Here is a 17,193-nt window from a genome sequence, read left to right on the forward strand (position 1 = left end):
ACGGTGATTTCTCTGACTCCAGAGAAATGGTGATTTCTCTGGCATGTTGATTTCTTTGGAGGGACTTCGCTGCTCTGAAGATGTCGGTTCCTCTGCACTGTGAGTTGACTTCTCTGGCGATTGGTTCCTCTGCACTGGTGACTTGATTCTTCTGACTCCAGTGGAATGGTGATTTCTCTGCTCTAGAGATGTCGGTTTCTCTGGAAAACGCTAGATTCATCCAAATTCATTCAAAACTGCATTTTTTCATCTCGAAAACCTAGATCTCCTGCAAAGCATAAAATACACCATAAACGCACCAAATTCCAGAAGATTATCTTAAAACACGCACATTCAAACCCTTAAAATAGTGTAAATTAAGCATAAATCAGTGGTGCCCTCGTTTTCTCATTCCCAACCACCGCCGCCACTGGTGCCATCTTCCTATCTCTCCAGAGGCGCAGTTGCAGATGAGGGGTTTGAGTGGCGTCATTGAGTGGAGGTGGCTCCAGATCTAAAACGATGAGGGGTTTGAGTGGTGGTTGGAATAGGCTTCACTGGTGGCGTCATTGTTGGAGATGAGGGGTTTGAGTGGAGGTGGCTCCAGATCTGGAATGGTGGAGATGGCAGTAGAGTGGAGGTGGAAAGGGGAAGGCAGCAGTTGAACGGTGTTGCTCCCGTCGCGGTTGAACGGCGCTGCTCCCGTCGGAGAGGCGTTTCTCGCCGGAGAAGCAGGGGGCAGCTCCAGATCTGGAAGGGTGGAGGTGCAGTTCAATGGAGGAGGGAGGTGGTAGGGAGGATTTTTTTTTTTTAGTAAATTCTTCCAAAATATCAAAACGACGTCGTTTTTCCCACGTGGCTTGCCAGCGTGTTAAAAAAGCCCCGAGTAATGCCATGTAATGTTAAATATTGTCCACATCATCGCCGGTCAAACTTAAGAGTTGTCGAAACTTTCGCCGTGTGCAATTTACGACTAAATTAAAAGGTTATGTATTCTTGAGCTAATTTTAAAGGTCATGTGCAATATGCAATTTTCGTGAAAGTTCATGTATTTTCCGGCTATTAACCCAAAGAAAAAAGTGAGAAAATGAAAAGTAATTCAGAAAAGGCTTTTATATTTGTTAGTATGGGTCGGGTCGGGTCTGTATATGGGTCGGGTAAACCCATCTCATAGGGTGAGGTTGACCTCACCCAAGTTTTTGCGGGTAAGTAAGATATAAATTGTTAAGAATTAAGAAAATGTTATAAACTAGAGAGAAACAAGATAATAGAGAAGAGAATACGATTTGAGTGTATTAAATATGAGGGCCAAAGGCCTCGATTTATACAAGTAGGAAGCTAGGGTTTTATGGAGATTTCTTGGTCAACACATATAAGATATATCTAGAAGATATATTTACAACACTTCCCCTTGATTGACCACTCCCTAAAACAAAAATGTTGCCTCATTAAAACCTTGCTAGGAAAACCCAATAGGACAAAATCTAGTCGAAGGAAAAAGAGTACAACTGCTTCCCCTGAACTTGAGATCATTGAAGATCTTTGAGTCGACGCATGCTGATCTCGTGTAACAACTTTCTGAATGTCGATGTTGTTAATGCCTTAGTGAATAAGTCCGTCAGATTATCACTTGAGCGAATTTGTTAAACGTCGATATCGCCATCCTTTTAAAGGTCGTGTGTGTAGAAGAGCTTGGAAGAAATATGCTTCGTCCTATAGCCTTTGATGTATCATTCCTTGAGTTGTGCGATGCAAGCAACATTGTCTTCATATAAAACAGTTGGTTTGGCCTTTAATGAAGCTAACCTGCACGACTCTTGGATATGATTCGTCACATTTCTCAACCATATACATTCTCGACTTGTTTCGTGGATTGCAATGAATTCAGAATAATTTGAGGATGTCGCAGGCAAGGTTTGCTTCACAGACTTCCATGATATAGCAGTTCCACCACGTGTGAAATTGTATCCAGTTTGTGACTTAGCTTCATGTGGATCGGATAAAAATCCTGCATCCGAATATCCCACTAGAGTATTATTAGAATTTTCTTGATAATATAACTCAAGGTCAATGGTAACCTTTAGATAACGTAGAATGTGCTTAACACCATTCTAATGTCTCAAAGTGGATGCAACGCTAAATCTAGCTAGAAGATTGACAAAAAAACTATATCTGGTCTAGTATTATTAGCCAGATAAGTCAACTCTCCAATTGCACTTAGATATGGTACTTCAGGACCAAGTATAATTTCACCCTTTTCAATTGATTGAAATTGGTCTTTCTTAGTATCAAGAGATCTAATGACCATTGGTGATGCTAATGGATGTGCGTTATCCATGTAGAAGCATTTTACTCCTCCGTCCGTCAAAAGTAGATCACTTTTACTATATTGGGCGTCCGCAAAGAGTAGACCACTTTCCTCTTATGGAAATGGTCCCACCACCCACTTTAAGCTTTTATCCTTACAAACACTCTTTATTTACACAAAAACCCACCTCAAATTCAATCTCACCACACATCTCATAAAGTGGTGGGACCCTTTTCTCCACTACATCAAAATCATCACCAATTTTATTAAGTCCCGTGCCCAACCAAAGTAGTATACTTTTGGCGGACGGAGGGAGTAATATTTTTTCTGTATATGTGGATTGATAGATAAACGTTCATCCACGGATACGTTCCATTTACAAACCAAGACAAAACTTTGTCTTTCCCAAATCTTTCATCTCAAATTCTTTCTTCAAATATTCAGCAGTTTTATTGAGCTCTTTAGGAGTTCCAATTAAATTTAAATAATCAACATAAACTGCTATGATTGCAAATCCACTTTCGATTTTCTTAACGAAAACACAAGGGCAGATATCTTTATTCTTGTATCCTTCTTTCAAAAGATACTCGCTCACACTACAAAAAATGCATGATTCCCGGTGAAAATCACCGGCGGCCACGCCGCTGCCGCCGATTCCCGGCAGCTCTCCGACGGCGGAGCAGCCGACCCATTTTTTTCTAAATATGCGGCGTAAATAGCGGCGGCAGAGTAGCCGCCGGCGATCTCCGGCAGTCTCACCACCGGTAACGATCCCAGCCGCTGCAAATATATATATATATATATATATATTTTAAGATTTTAAAATCACCGGCGGCAAAAAGCCGTCGGGGATCAGCGGCGATCGTGAAAGCCGCCGGTAATGGGCCGCCACTAATTTAAAAGCCCAAATGGGCTTCAAGCCCTCGCAGCAGCAGATTCATTCAGCAGCATCCTCCCCCACCCTGCCGCTACCGTCGCCGTCGCCCCCGTTGTCCGCGTCCGTCAAGGTAAGCCCCTACCCTTCCTTCCTTTTGTCTCTGTCTTTCTTTCTCTCTCTCTCCATAATTTCAGGCCGTCCCCGCCGCCCCACCGCTGCCGCTGCCGCCACCGCTCCGCCGACGACCACAACCGTATGCTCTCGTTCTTAATAAACTTTTATTTATTTATTTATTATTTATTTGTTAGATTATAATTAACTTTAATTAAGTTATAGGATGTTTATGAAGTATGATTAATTGTAATTTGTTAGATTAATTTTAAATTGATTTACTATTATTTTGTTAGTTTTTAAAGTATGATTAAGTATGAATTTGTTAACTTAAGTATGCTAGTATAAATTTCGGATGAAATTATATGTTATTATATATTGTGGGATAGATTTAATCAATTTCTTAAGGATCTTTTCCTTTTGGGATAGAAATTGATTATTTCTTAAGGATCTTCTCCCAACAAATGATTGTGTTTAATTTAATCACCCTGTTTTTTTTTATTATTTTATATGTATTGTATTATTGCTTTGACATTGGGGGGCCGGGTAGACCTAGTATAGGCTTAGTAAATTAGGACCAATATGGTCACTAGCTGCTGGTAGAGTCGAGCACTTGATAGTTAGGATAGTGGGGTTATGCTGTCGAAATTTTGTTAGATTTCAAGTAATTTATTATATTTTATTTATTTTTTTCAGTTAGAATTTGTAAGAATGAGTGATAATCGTATGTGGATGTACGCGAGATACAATGATCGTGCTGCATTTGAAACGGGACTTGAGAGTTTCCTTGAGTTTGCGATAAATCAAACGGCGTATACAGATGGAATCGGTAACATTAGGTGCCCGTGTAGGAAGTGTAAGAATACAGCCTTTTTATCTGTACCTACAGTCAGAGAACATGTTACTACGCGTGGATTTGTCCACAATTACACAACCTAGTGTTATCAAGGGGAAGCACCAATGTATATGCCGACAGAACATACTAGAATGGATGAGGATGATAGGTCATACAGTAACTATCAAAGGATGGTGCATGATCATGCTGGACCTAGTAATTATCAAGATCCTCCAAATCTCGAGGAGCCGCCCAATCCTGACGCTCAACAAATTTATGACATGTTGAACGCAACCGATAGTCCTATATACCCTTTCTGTGACACTTACTCACAGTTATCCTGGATGACACAATTCATGAGCATAAAGGTAACCATATGTCAGAGAGATGTTTTAGTCAGATGTCTGTGATGGTTCAAAAGGCTTTACCGAAGGATAACAACTGCCATGACAGCTTCTATAGTACGAAGAGGAATTTGCGCGGTTTGAGATTGCCAGTAGAGAAGATCGATTGTTGTGTTAATAATTGCATGTTGTATTAGGGGGACGATAGTGAGCTACAGATCGCTACAAGAATTTGAAGTTTTACCCACACATAATTACCCACGCATAATAATGTGTGGTAGTTTAGCCACACATAATTTGAAAATGTGTGCGTAAATCAATTAAAAGGTTTCAATTAGTTAATGACATTTAAAATGTGTAGCAAAAACATTTTAATGACATTTATTATTTCCACGGTAAATTTTTAAATTTTATTTATGTAACGAAATTTGTTTTTGATTTTTTTGTGCCAACGTGGAAAACTAATAAAACTTATTAACCACACATAATTATAAGTTATATATGTGTGGCTAATGAATTTTTATAATTATTAATTCTTGACATATAATAAATGTGAGAAAATATATTTAGCCACATTTGTATTTTGGCATTAATTAATTATTTTTTTTAAAATCTTAATTGAAGTTTTACCCACACATATTCACCAACACATATTTTGAAAAATGTGTAGGAGAATCAATTTGAAAGTTTCAATTAGTTATTGGCATTTAAAATGTGTAGCAAAAAAATTTAGTGACATTTTGACGGTATTTTTTTTAGTTTTATTTATTTAATGAAGTTTATTTTTAAACTAGTATTATACCCGTGCTCCGCACGATCCAAGGAGTATATAGAATTGTAAAAAGAAAAAAAAGTGATATAAAACATACTTCGCACAACATATATAATAAGAGTAACATACCCGCGCTTCGCACGACATGAATATTCATACGTATTTGTGAAGTATAGTAGTGGAACATAATACAAACACTACAAAAAAACAATTGATTACCGGCGGCGTCTGCCGTCGGTAATTTCGAAGCGGCCGCCAGAAAATGAACTACCGGCAACATTACTGGCGGCGTGACGCCGCCGGTAGATTTCTCGTCGGTAACACGATTACCGACGGCAAAACACGCTGGCGATAATTACTGGCGGCGCTACCGCCGTTAGAATTCGTCGGTGAGCGGCGGAGAACTGCCAGAGGATTACCGGCGGCGTGTTTGCCACTGGTAATCTTCACCGGACGGCGGCGGTTTTTTCCGCCGGAGATTGTGACCGCCGATATTTTTTTTGAAATTTATTTATTTATACAGTATTGCATAAGTTAGACGAACTTCTCAGTCGGTCACCCATCTTAGTTGTGCTCTACTCCTCATCATTTTTAAAAACACGCCCGCCCATATTACATAATAATTGGCAATATTATTTTGTAAATAATATATTAATAGATATTTTGCTACATCATCCATATTTTGAAAAACATAACAAACAACTTTCTAGCATTAAGTAAGTTTTTTGTATTAAATATTAGTACTAAAACTCTAGGTTTGTAATGATAGTAAATATGTGATATACCGTTTTATTATATCTTATATTTCATATTTTTAATATTTCATATTTGTATTAATTTAAGTTTTAATATTTCAGATTTGTAATACGATTAATGTTTTATTATATCTTATACAAAAACAATCGAGCAAAATATCACTTGGTATTTTAACAACACTACGACCATTTTTAGATCATCAATGATTTAAAACAACACTATGACAATCCTTTAGATCACCAATGATTTAAAACAACACTATCACCAATTACCAGTGATATTTTTTTCTTGTGGTTGTGGTATTTGTGGATTGAGAATATTTGAGACTACGATATGTGTTCGTATATAAATTCTTAAGTTTTAAATCTAAAATTTGAGTGTAAAATAGGAAAAATATAAATTTTACAGTTCGGCGGGTCAGACCTGGACCGAACCAGACCCGATGTTTGGGTTCGGTCCGGTCCTGGATCGGTCCTCTCTTAAAATTCGGTCTGAGTTGGTCCAAATTTTCAAAATTTTTGGTCCATCAAACTCGGTGAGTCGGTCCGTATCGATTTGTTTCCAACCCGCTGCTCACCCCTATTAACAATAACTATTTTATTCTTATATACAATTTTATAAAATAACCATCAATTTACTTTTATAAAGCCGGTGATAATGATTATACTAAACATAATAAATATACTTTATTAATATAACAAAGTAGAAAAAAAGAGGATAAATAAATATGATTATAATTATATTCTATAGTAACTAAACTTATACAACTTCAATGCTAAAAATATAAATTTGTGCCAATGTGTTACATAATATAAATATTTTATATAATTTTTTTGTGTTTAACGAAATATCCATATGATAAATTTCAAGTATTACAATATCTACTAAAATTCTACAAAATATATTGATTTGTCCATCAATTAAATGTAAGAACCAATAATATATATTTTAAGATATAGATAATACTGTAACATTAAATTAGGAGTATTTTATCTTTTATTTTATTTCAAATGAACTATTTTGATATTAGGTAATTGCTCATTTCATTTTACAATTTAATTCATCACTAAATGATAGGCACTATAAATATATATATATATATATATATATATATATATATATATATATATATATATTAATTCAAATATCATGCTTATTTTTTTAATTAATATATCTATACTCATTCCAATGGAGTAATAAACATATAGTCTGATTATGTTATTTATGTTTATTCCAATGTTCATACCGTATTTAAGAAAGATATTAAAAACGAAAGTTAAAAATCCAAAAAAAAATGCAAAAGGAAGAAACTTTTTTGAAATTTTTAAACTCGATAAAAATTACAATCTGAATAGCCCGACACCCGATAGGGTCGGCTCGAAATTAACCCGAAATTCTATAGTGCTGATCCGAAAATAATGTCTTCGGTTGATTATATGAAAATTTTATTCGTATTTGATTTTCAATTTCATTACTTTGCTTATGAAAATTAGTATAATAAAATATTTGTTTCAAAAGTTTGTAAAAACGTATTTTGATTCAATATTACTCATCATTTTACTTTTTTGTATTTTTTTAATTCAATACTTAATATAAAATATTTAGATGTAAAAATTAAAAAAGTAATACTTAATATTTCTAATTTTGTAATATAATATTTATAAAATAATTAATTTTAATATTAAATTAATTGAAGTGGGTGATAAATGGCTCCACAATGATGTCAGCAAAAAATGAGTTTTAAAAAGGTATTGTTGGAGGTGAAAATAAGAACGGGGAATATGATGATGTGTCTATGATGATGCCACCAAAACCCTTAAAATCATGATGCACTGTTGGAGACGGTCTAAATGAATAAGTTATTTAGCTCATTGAGATATCTCATAATACAATCCATGCAATAAGTAGTATTTTTTTCCTATAATTTTTAGAAGTGGGCAACGTGAATTACTATAGTTATACAAATAAATTTACAATCAAAATAACGAAAGTTCGTCAATATGAAATTCATATACAATATAATTTATAAAATAGAATTTTGTTTTGTGTCAAGAATAAATAAAATAAAAATAAAAACATTCACACTCCTCATCATTTTTAAAAACACGCCTGCCCATATTACATAATAATTGTCAATATTATTTTGTAAATATATATTAATAGATATTTTGTTACATCATCCATATTTTTTGTAAAAAAAAATCACTTTTTTGTTTTTATGTAGAGTAAACCCAATCGAAGATGTTATCCAAATTCAAGTATTTAATAATCAATTATTTAGGTAAGAGTACTGAAAAGAAACATGTGCATAATTTTTTGTATATAATTTTAAGAAAGATTTATAGATCAATTAATTGGATTAGAGTTTGAGAAAGTATGTGTGTATGGATTGTAATTCATAATTTTAAAAATAATGTAATTTTCAATTAGTTGGATAAAATTATTGAGTTAGTGTTTCTTAAAATAAAGGAAAAAAGAGGAAGGAATTAAAAATGTTAAATAAATTCACAACAATAGTAAATTTTTAACTAAATTTTTTCGATAGTTTTCATTAGCATGGACTAAGTATTTTTTTTCTAAATTACTCTTTGTGCATGCACTATGAATAATAATATAACTAAAAGTATTAAGTAGATTAAATTGAAAGAGATTAAATATTGATTCATGCAATAGTCTTTGGTATACCCCAATGGCCACATGGCTCGACATGTCTGCACAAAGATTATTAGTTATATAGTTAATTTTATCTTGTTTGATTGTTTGATGATTACGGGAACCGAGAAGAATAGTTGAGAGACGAATTGGAGATTTAGGTCAGCCGCCGCTACCCCTCTTTCGGCGTCGGCGACGCTCCTCTCCGGCGTGTTTCTGCCAGAGACACGACGGCCGCCTCCTCCTTTCCGGTGCGGCGCGGCTCTTCTCCTCTAGCGAGGCGCTACTCCTCTGGTGCAGCGCGTCTCAGATTCGACGGCGCTGAGTTTCGGGGCGAATCGGCGCTACTCCTCTGATGCAGACGTTGCCCTAGCCGCACATTTTCCTGCCGCCTCTCGCTGATCGATGGCCACTCCTCTGTCAGCCGGATTTCGCGACAAGGGAGCCCTTAACCTCCCCTCCGTTTCTGCGAATTTTGAAAAGCCACAAAAGCCACACACCATAAATATTCTCAACTCTCCAACTCGGTCTTCCCCTTCATCAGGCAACGGCGCGGCGAATACTGCAAACCCTAGCGTGGCTGGAAACGCTAGGATTTCTTATGCGAACGCCACTGTGAAGCGACCTGTTAAGCAGCCGGATTTAGCAGCCCATGTGTTTCACGATTTGCGTCCAACGAAGGAGGGAGATCAATTCTCCCTGAAAATACCAAAGGCTTTATATCTTGAGGAGGTTAAAGCTTTTGAGCACGCGTTGACAGGACGTCTCCTGCTGGGGAAAGGCGATAAGCCACGTTCTACTATGGAATTGAAGTCGGAACTTCAACAACTTTGGGGTATAGTTTCTGCTTGGCAATTGATTCCGTTGGGAAAGGGCTATTATACACTCCGATTTACTACAGCGACTGATAAAGCTATAGCGAAGGAGAAGGCGATCTGGGAACTCTCGAAGGGGAATCTTCGGCTCCGGGAGTGGACTTGCAATTTTGATCCGTTCAAGGAAAACTCTCCTTTGGCTAACGTGTGGGTCAGAATTCATTACCTTCCAATCGAATACTGGAATCCACAAATTATCTCTGGCATTGGACGTTTCTTGGGCCACCCCTTGAAGATCGATGGTGCGTCGGCAGGAAGAGATTTTGGACAGTTCGCCCGCATTCTTGTTGAAATAGATATGTCTCTTCCTCTCCCTCATACTATGCTTATTGATATGGAGGAGTTCTCATTTCATGTGGAATTTGTTTTCGAAAATCTTCCCCTTTATTGTGGTCGTTGCAAGATTACGGGACATTCTCCCAATGGATGCCGCAAGAACAAATCGGTGGCGCCGGGGGAGGCAAAGGATACAAATACTGCGCTGCCGAAACAGCCGCAACCGATTACCCAGAAATCACAGCCACAGCCGGAGTGGCAGCAGGTTGGTGGAAGGCAGCAGGTTGGGAAGGAGCCGGTAGTGGCTGAATCGGAGCAAGTTGGGTCCAAGATTACTGAACCGCAGAAGTTGTTAGGAAACTCTTTTGGATCCTTGGTGGCAGAAGACGTTGAGGAGGAAAACTTGGAGGTGGTAGACGAGGATATTGTTGTGGAGTCTACAGAGAGACGCCTGGCTGCGAGTCCCAGGAAGGATTTAGAGGGGCGTAATGATGACTTCGACTGTGAGGCCAGCGGCTTACAGAAGAAAGATTTAGCCCTTGAGAACACTATCAGAGCACAACGTCTGGAGCATGAGCTGGAAAAAATGCCAAACTCTTTGGCGTCGCCGGCTGGGGAGAACACAGAGACTGTTTCTTCTATTCTTCCGGGAGCAAATGGAGGAGCTGTGGTAGAGCAGCATTCGGTAGTTAGGACAGAAGAGACCCAATCCTATCCTACTCCGGTTGATGTTGAGAAGCAGACCAATCCTACTCCGGATGAGATGGCGAGTCGTATAATTAGGTTAGAGGAGCAAGTTAATCAGGGGATGCAGTTGCTCTCGGAGCAGAAGCGCGGACGTGGTCGCCCAAAGGGCTCGGTAAAGGGACGAGAGCCTGTACATGCCATTCCAGAAGGTTGTATTAAAAGCCGTCTCAGGAATGCGGAAGAAATGGGTTACAAGCCAAGGGAATTTGTGGTTGACCTCACCAATAGGCCCAGTATGATTGCAATGAATAATGTTGTCCATGGGCGTTGGTCGAATGACATGGATGATTATCCTGAGTTTCAGTATTAAGTTACTTAGTTTTTCCTTCTCTTTTCAAGTTTTGCGCCCTTAGTCTGCGTCTTTGTGCTTTCAAGGGATGTTTTTTCCTTTTCTTTTTCTTAATAAATCTTAATTTAATATCTTGTTTGATTGTTTGATTTAATGGGTGTCACTTTTTTCTTTAGAGCCCACAATTTTATCTGGTTGTTGGTGGTGTAAATGGCTAGCCCACAATAAGCCCATAGATAAAGCCCAACTATTAATTAATTACTCCCTCATTTTAGGGTGTACATAATACTTCTCTCATTTGAGGGTTTTCCACACATGAGCGGCGCTGCTATCTCGAAACTTCTAAACTCCAGATCTTCCCTTTTCCTCTTCTCCCTCGTCTGCATCATTTTCCCCTTCAATTCCTGCCTTTTCCATATTCACCTTCTTCCAGCCTTCTCCATATTCCCTTTTTATCTTCCCCCTCGTCTGCATCGTTTTCTTTGGCCACTCCCAAAAATAAAACCCTAGCTTTCGCCCCCTCTCACCTCTTCTCTCTGAACACCTAAATTTCATAATCGGACGAAAATACTGACAGCGAAAAAGGCGAAGCAGCCGCTAACGCCACCACATCTTCGTACGGTGGTGGAGGAGCTGGAGTGAAGTTTCTGTCGACGACTCTCGCCGCCTCCCTCTGCACAGCCCGTATCCAGCTGCCGTCGTCCGGGTTTCAAACGACGGCGTCGCCCAAGTCCAGCCTCCAGATCTCGGCCTTCTACTCGTCTGCATAAGATCTAATTTTTTTTTCGTTTATTATTTTTTTGTTTTTTGTTTTTTAATTTTTAATTTTTTTTTGTTTTTTGTTTTTATAGTATCAGTTTTTGTAGATCTATGGATATCATTTGAAAAGAATAAGTTTTATTTTTCTGCTGATGAGCTTTTTTTTAATTAATAACGAGTAAGATCTTTAATTTTGTAGCCATATTAGTTTTTTCGTTTTTGAGTTATTTATTTATTTTTTGTGTTTATGGTATTATTTTGTTAGATCTACGAATATCTACACAAATGGGTTCTTAAAATAATAGTTTTTTTTTTCTTTTCTTTTTTTGCAGATTAGTATGAATCTGCTATATACTCCTCTTTCATCATCTTCGATAAAAAATTAGCAATCATCTACTCTTTTGACACAGTTTCCCTATTTGTGTTCAAACTTTTTTTGTTGCATAATTCTTACTTTTGTTTTATCTTTGTCTGTACTAAAAAAGAGTTTATTTTCAGGTGTTGGTGTCGGCGCTGGATGAACATGGAGGAAATGGAGATGTGTATTAGGTGGTTGTTGGGGGTATCACTCCGTTGTGAAGGCAAGTCCACTACCACCGTTGGTCTCTGTCAAGCACTCGCAGCTTTTTTGAAAAAAAAGTATCATCACTATCTTAAAAATTTAGATCAGATTTTTTGTGATTTAAAATAGTTTATCTAACTTGGCTATTTGACACTATTTTCACAATTCTGATGAGTCTGGCTTTAGATGGAAAGCAAAAACAGTAAATGAAAAGTTATGGCACAGATAGGAACGCATGCTAAAAGGAAAATAAATATATATAATGAAACTATTTCAATAATATATAAATGAAAAACTAATGAAAATGAAAGATAATATACAATAAATTCTTGGATTTGAAACCTATCGAAATATCGAAATGTATATATGTATTTGCATGTGATTATAATGTATTGCTTTATTTTTTCACTGAAAAATTAACATGAGGAAACCCTTTAAGGGGTGATATGTAATTCTTCTTCTTGATGCCTACTTGTTGTAAATCTTGAATATACCATTTCTTCTTCTTTATACATGCTGTAAATCTTGAATATACTCTAAAACAATTTTTTTGTCTTTTGTAGATCTTCCATGCTCCATTGAAAGATGATTGAGGCTTTTGCAGATCTTCCGTGCTCCATTGATCTGCTGAGAAAATTCATAAATAAATATTAGCTACTTTTATCTATTTTTCCTATAAATCTGGAATATACACAAACCATTTATTTGTTGCTTTTGCAGAATTCGAGAGGTTCCCATGCTCCAGATTCAAGCCTTCATCTGCAGAGAAAATTCAGAAATATTAGCTATTTATATTCCAGATTTAGAGTTTATGCATCAAGTAGAAATAAATATTGTACATTGAATTGTATTGAGACCGTAAATGGCCATAAAAACTAAATACAATTAAAATGAAAGTGCCACATAAGAACATAACATAAAAAGATTTAGATTTGGAACAACTAAGAAAAGTAAGAATAGAGAGAGAAATTACAACAAATATAGAGAGAGAAACTCTGCGTTGTGAAAATGCATTGTGAAATAATCTCATATTTATAGGCTGAGTTGTTTAACCAATTGGCTCCAAAGTGAGCAGATTTTGAAATTCAAATATAATTTGGCTGCCAGTTTTTCTATTCTTTATTAATGGAACCAGCTGGAGCCAGCTGGACAGCAATCAAATCTGCATAGCTTCTGTTAACCAGCGGACAATTCGAGCAACATCCTTTGGGTTAGACAATGTTGTAATTGGCGGGAATCACATTCCCCCAAAAATCTATGCTTTAATATATGGAAAATTTATAAAAAAAATTTAACCACGTATAATTATTTTCATTTTACCGCCATTTACCAAAAATCCCTCTAAAAACCTATCTACGAAACTTGGCAGTTTATCCACAATCATAGTGGAGTTTAGATTGCCAATTCCTCTCCTCCATTAGAATCCCCACTACTCGTCCTCTCCGATTTTCTCAATTTCTCATTTTTCTCTGATGTTCAAATTTTAAGGGCGCCGTCGCGACCCCGACTGCGACTCCGACTCATAGCGCCGCCCCTCCTCCAACACCTATTGTAGCCGCAACCACAACGGATGGCCTAGAAAGAATAGGAAAATCGTTGCGCCCGAATTATTATGTATTACTATCTATCTATATCTGTTTATTTCAATGAAGTTATTAATGATATACAGTTTTAGAGGAACATAGACTTGGTTTATGAAGGTGGAAGCATAGGATTGATGGTTTGATTTTTCTCAAGCTGTGCATAATGGTGGCTACCACGTGTTGGGGTAAATCAAATTTTGGGATAGTAGTTCTTTTGGCTTTTACCTATAATTCTTTAATCTTTAATTTTCTATCTCTGTTGTTGGATATTGACTGGATTTTTTTTTAATTACTCTTTGAATTTTTGGCAAACAGGTGGTGGGGTAGTATATGTGTGTAGCACATTGAGCAGGTTGTCGAAGAGCCTAAATAAAGTTTTAATTGTATGATTAGTAACGTTAGCATTCTTCAATAGTACATTCTTATGCTTGCCTTTTTTTTGTTTCAAATTACGTTTATATGCTTAGTTGTTCGCAATCGTATGCTCATTTGTATCTAATATGTGGTATGTCTGGACTATCATTAACCCCCTTTCCTTTATTAAAACATACATATTGAGATGTTGTAATTTGTGGAATTATTCTTCCTTCTCTAATTATCTCATCAAACTATAACATAATTAGTGTTCTAGCATATATCGTTTTACTCAATTATATGTTTTATGTTACAGTTTCTTGTAGGAATATATTTTATACACATGATATGGCAATAACTTTAAGAATTTTCTTGTATATGCCTTTAAAAAGAATTTTCTTGTATTAAGTGTAATTATATTTGATTCCAAATTTTCTATAGCTCTTATATGATTATATTAGATTTGGATTATTTTTTGTATGGTGTATTTGAATAACATTATGTTTCTATTATCTTAGCAGGAATAAATGAAGCACTTACTCATATAAAGTTGAGACAGTTGAAAAGTTGCTGTCAGGAACTCAAAAAAATTGTAATTGTTTAAATTAAGTGTGTAGTTAGTTAGAGTTATAATTTTTTTGTAGTTCTCGTAAAAATATTATGTAGCTAGTTTAATTTTATTGAATATTGTTAAGTTTTTAAATTGTAATTGCTTAAATTAATGTATTCGTCATTTGTATTTTGTAATTTATCATATTTGGCTCATATAATGTATGATAAGATATTTTATATTTACATGAAAATTGTCAGAAAAAATATTGTTCGCATAATGTACATTTTACCCACGCTTATTTATAATATTTAATAAATAACAAAAATTTTATCTAATATTTAATTATTGAAAAAAGAATTATCTTCTCATAATTTATAAGATTTACCCACACATAACATTTGCCATGTGTAAATGCGACGTCATTTCCACATCATCACTACATTATATCATAAATATCTTTTCTCACACATAAAAGATATTATTCGTGACATATATATGTGTAGGTAAATGTTAGGTGATTTATCCACACATATACATATGTATGGGTAAAAACCTTTCTTTACAAAGTTTTACCCACACATGTTGCATGTTGACATTTGACTTATGTGTGGGTAAAAATGTACAGTGACACATAAATATACTTTTAGCCACACATCCATGTGTGGCTAAAACCCTTAAATTCTTGTAGCGCGCAGAGGCTGGCTGGGACGTTGGATAGTGTCGCAGCCCGATATAGCCAGTGATAGCGTATACCAAGTATCGTACGACTAATAAAAGTAATAGTGAAAGAAATAGAAATACATCTTGTTTTAGCGGAAGCATTTGCAAACTTTATTCATTTTCAAGAAGGATTTTAAGACTAAATATTTTCTTACTTGGGTAAAACATAAATAAGCAATTGGAGACTTAGCAAGGGTTTGAAAAGTATTTTCCCTTATGGGATATTACAGGCATAAGCAAATTGAATAAAAAGTTTCATCAGAGTTATGCAGCGAGATACGTTACTATATGTGTGAAGACATATAGCAGGGAGTTCAGTTACTTATAGAGTCAAAGCGTATAAAGATAAGTTTGAGACATAGAAAGACACGGCCAACTGACAGTTCCAACAGCCTTCGCCCATCCTCGCGCCAAGCAAGACCTGCACATTTAGAAATATATGCAGGGCTGAGTACCAAAAAGCACTCAGTGGACTCATGCCGGAAATAATTGAAATGTTGCTCTTAGAGCTATATGTCAACCTTGCCCTTTTAAATGCATGAACAGGATTAAGTGAGATTAAAAATACATGCTCATGTTTTTCTGTCATAAACTCATTTGCATCATCATAATAATATCATTAGTCTGCAGACAATATATATTCAGGGGATGTGCCAACTATGAGAACTCATATATATATATATATATATATATATATATATATATATATATATAGGCCAAGGTTCAATGAAGAAGGCCTAAATGTAAGAAAGAAGAGAGAAGTAATCTCATCCGTTGATCTTATCTAATCTAACGGACATGAATTATTCACGCCATGTTCAACGGATTTTTTCATTGAACATATGGGGGGTCGAAACCCAAAACCTCCAAAAATATTGTATATGTTCATGAATGTTCAACGAAAAAATCCGTTGAACATGGCGTGAATAAATTATGTCCGTTAGATTAGATAAGATCAACGGATGAGACTATTTCTCTCTTCTTTCATACATTTAGGTCTTTTTCATTGAACCTAACCCTATATATATATATATATATATATATATATATATATATATATATATATATATATTAGGTGAAGAGAAGGAGGCCTCCTTCAAATCACCGTGATCGGCCGACTAGAGACGGCTCACGATCACCTCTGCGCACAAAACCTTTACTGTCATCTAAATCAGTCAAAGGCCGATATCTTGCATCGTGATCATAGTCATGTCTTTCATAGAGGCAACATACCACATTTCATTCTCACCAATAATAAATAGGGATTATAGCCAAAAAATACACGAACTTTGATAAAAATTGCAATTTTCACCTGAACTTTCAAATTACCCAAAATATACCTGAACTTATATTTTTTGTTGTAAATTTCACCTGAACTTACAATGATTGAACTCCGTCGAGGTGAAATTTACAACAAAAAATATAAGTTCAGGTATATTTTGGCCAATTTGAAAGTTCATGTGAAAATTGCAACTTTTATCAAAGTTCGTGTATTTTTTGGCTATAATCCCTAATAAATATGGCAAGTTGACAATTTTCATAATACTCATCAATAATACTTCAACATGCTTCATTTTCATAAGATTTGCATTTGAACTCATTATCATGGTAGCTTGCCATAATAGAGTTAGAATAAAGCTCACATGTCTCAAGGGTCGATGACGTAGAGCTCAGAGTCGTACTAACGTCGGCCGTCACTCGAACCTTTGGTAGCGCACGTGGTTTTGATTGCCATGTGACAAAATAAACTCTAGTTAGAAATTCATCTAACTAATATCTAATACTCATACTTTCATCATATGCTTAATCTCATCTTATAACTTCTCCACTATTTACCCAAT

At 35.8% G+C, this 17,193-nt stretch overlaps 2 long non-coding RNA genes across 3 annotated transcripts; one reads left to right on the plus strand and one right to left on the minus strand.

Annotated features, from left to right (window-relative positions):
- Positions 1–12,347: 12,347 nt before the first annotated feature.
- On the minus strand, positions 12,348–13,298 carry LOC131022753 (uncharacterized). Of its 2 annotated transcripts, XR_009101406.1 has the most exons (3): positions 13,116–13,298; positions 12,841–12,901; positions 12,348–12,769 (listed from the first exon to the last, which is right to left on the minus strand). It is a non-coding gene; the product is annotated as an uncharacterized LOC131022753 (long non-coding RNA). The 2 variants fall into 2 exon arrangements; XR_009101405.1 differs by lacking the exon at positions 13,116–13,298 and having other exon boundaries at positions 12,348–12,766; positions 12,841–13,054.
- A 154-nt stretch (positions 13,299–13,452) lies between these two features.
- Positions 13,453–14,174, plus strand: LOC131022754 (uncharacterized). The gene is made up of 2 exons (XR_009101407.1): positions 13,453–13,910; positions 14,041–14,174. It is a non-coding gene; the product is annotated as an uncharacterized LOC131022754 (long non-coding RNA).
- Positions 14,175–17,193: the final 3,019 nt, after the last annotated feature.

This window comes from Salvia miltiorrhiza, chromosome 4 (assembly GCF_028751815.1).
Source record: "Salvia miltiorrhiza cultivar Shanhuang (shh) chromosome 4, IMPLAD_Smil_shh, whole genome shotgun sequence".
Classification (NCBI taxonomy): domain Eukaryota; kingdom Viridiplantae; phylum Streptophyta; class Magnoliopsida; order Lamiales; family Lamiaceae; genus Salvia; species Salvia miltiorrhiza.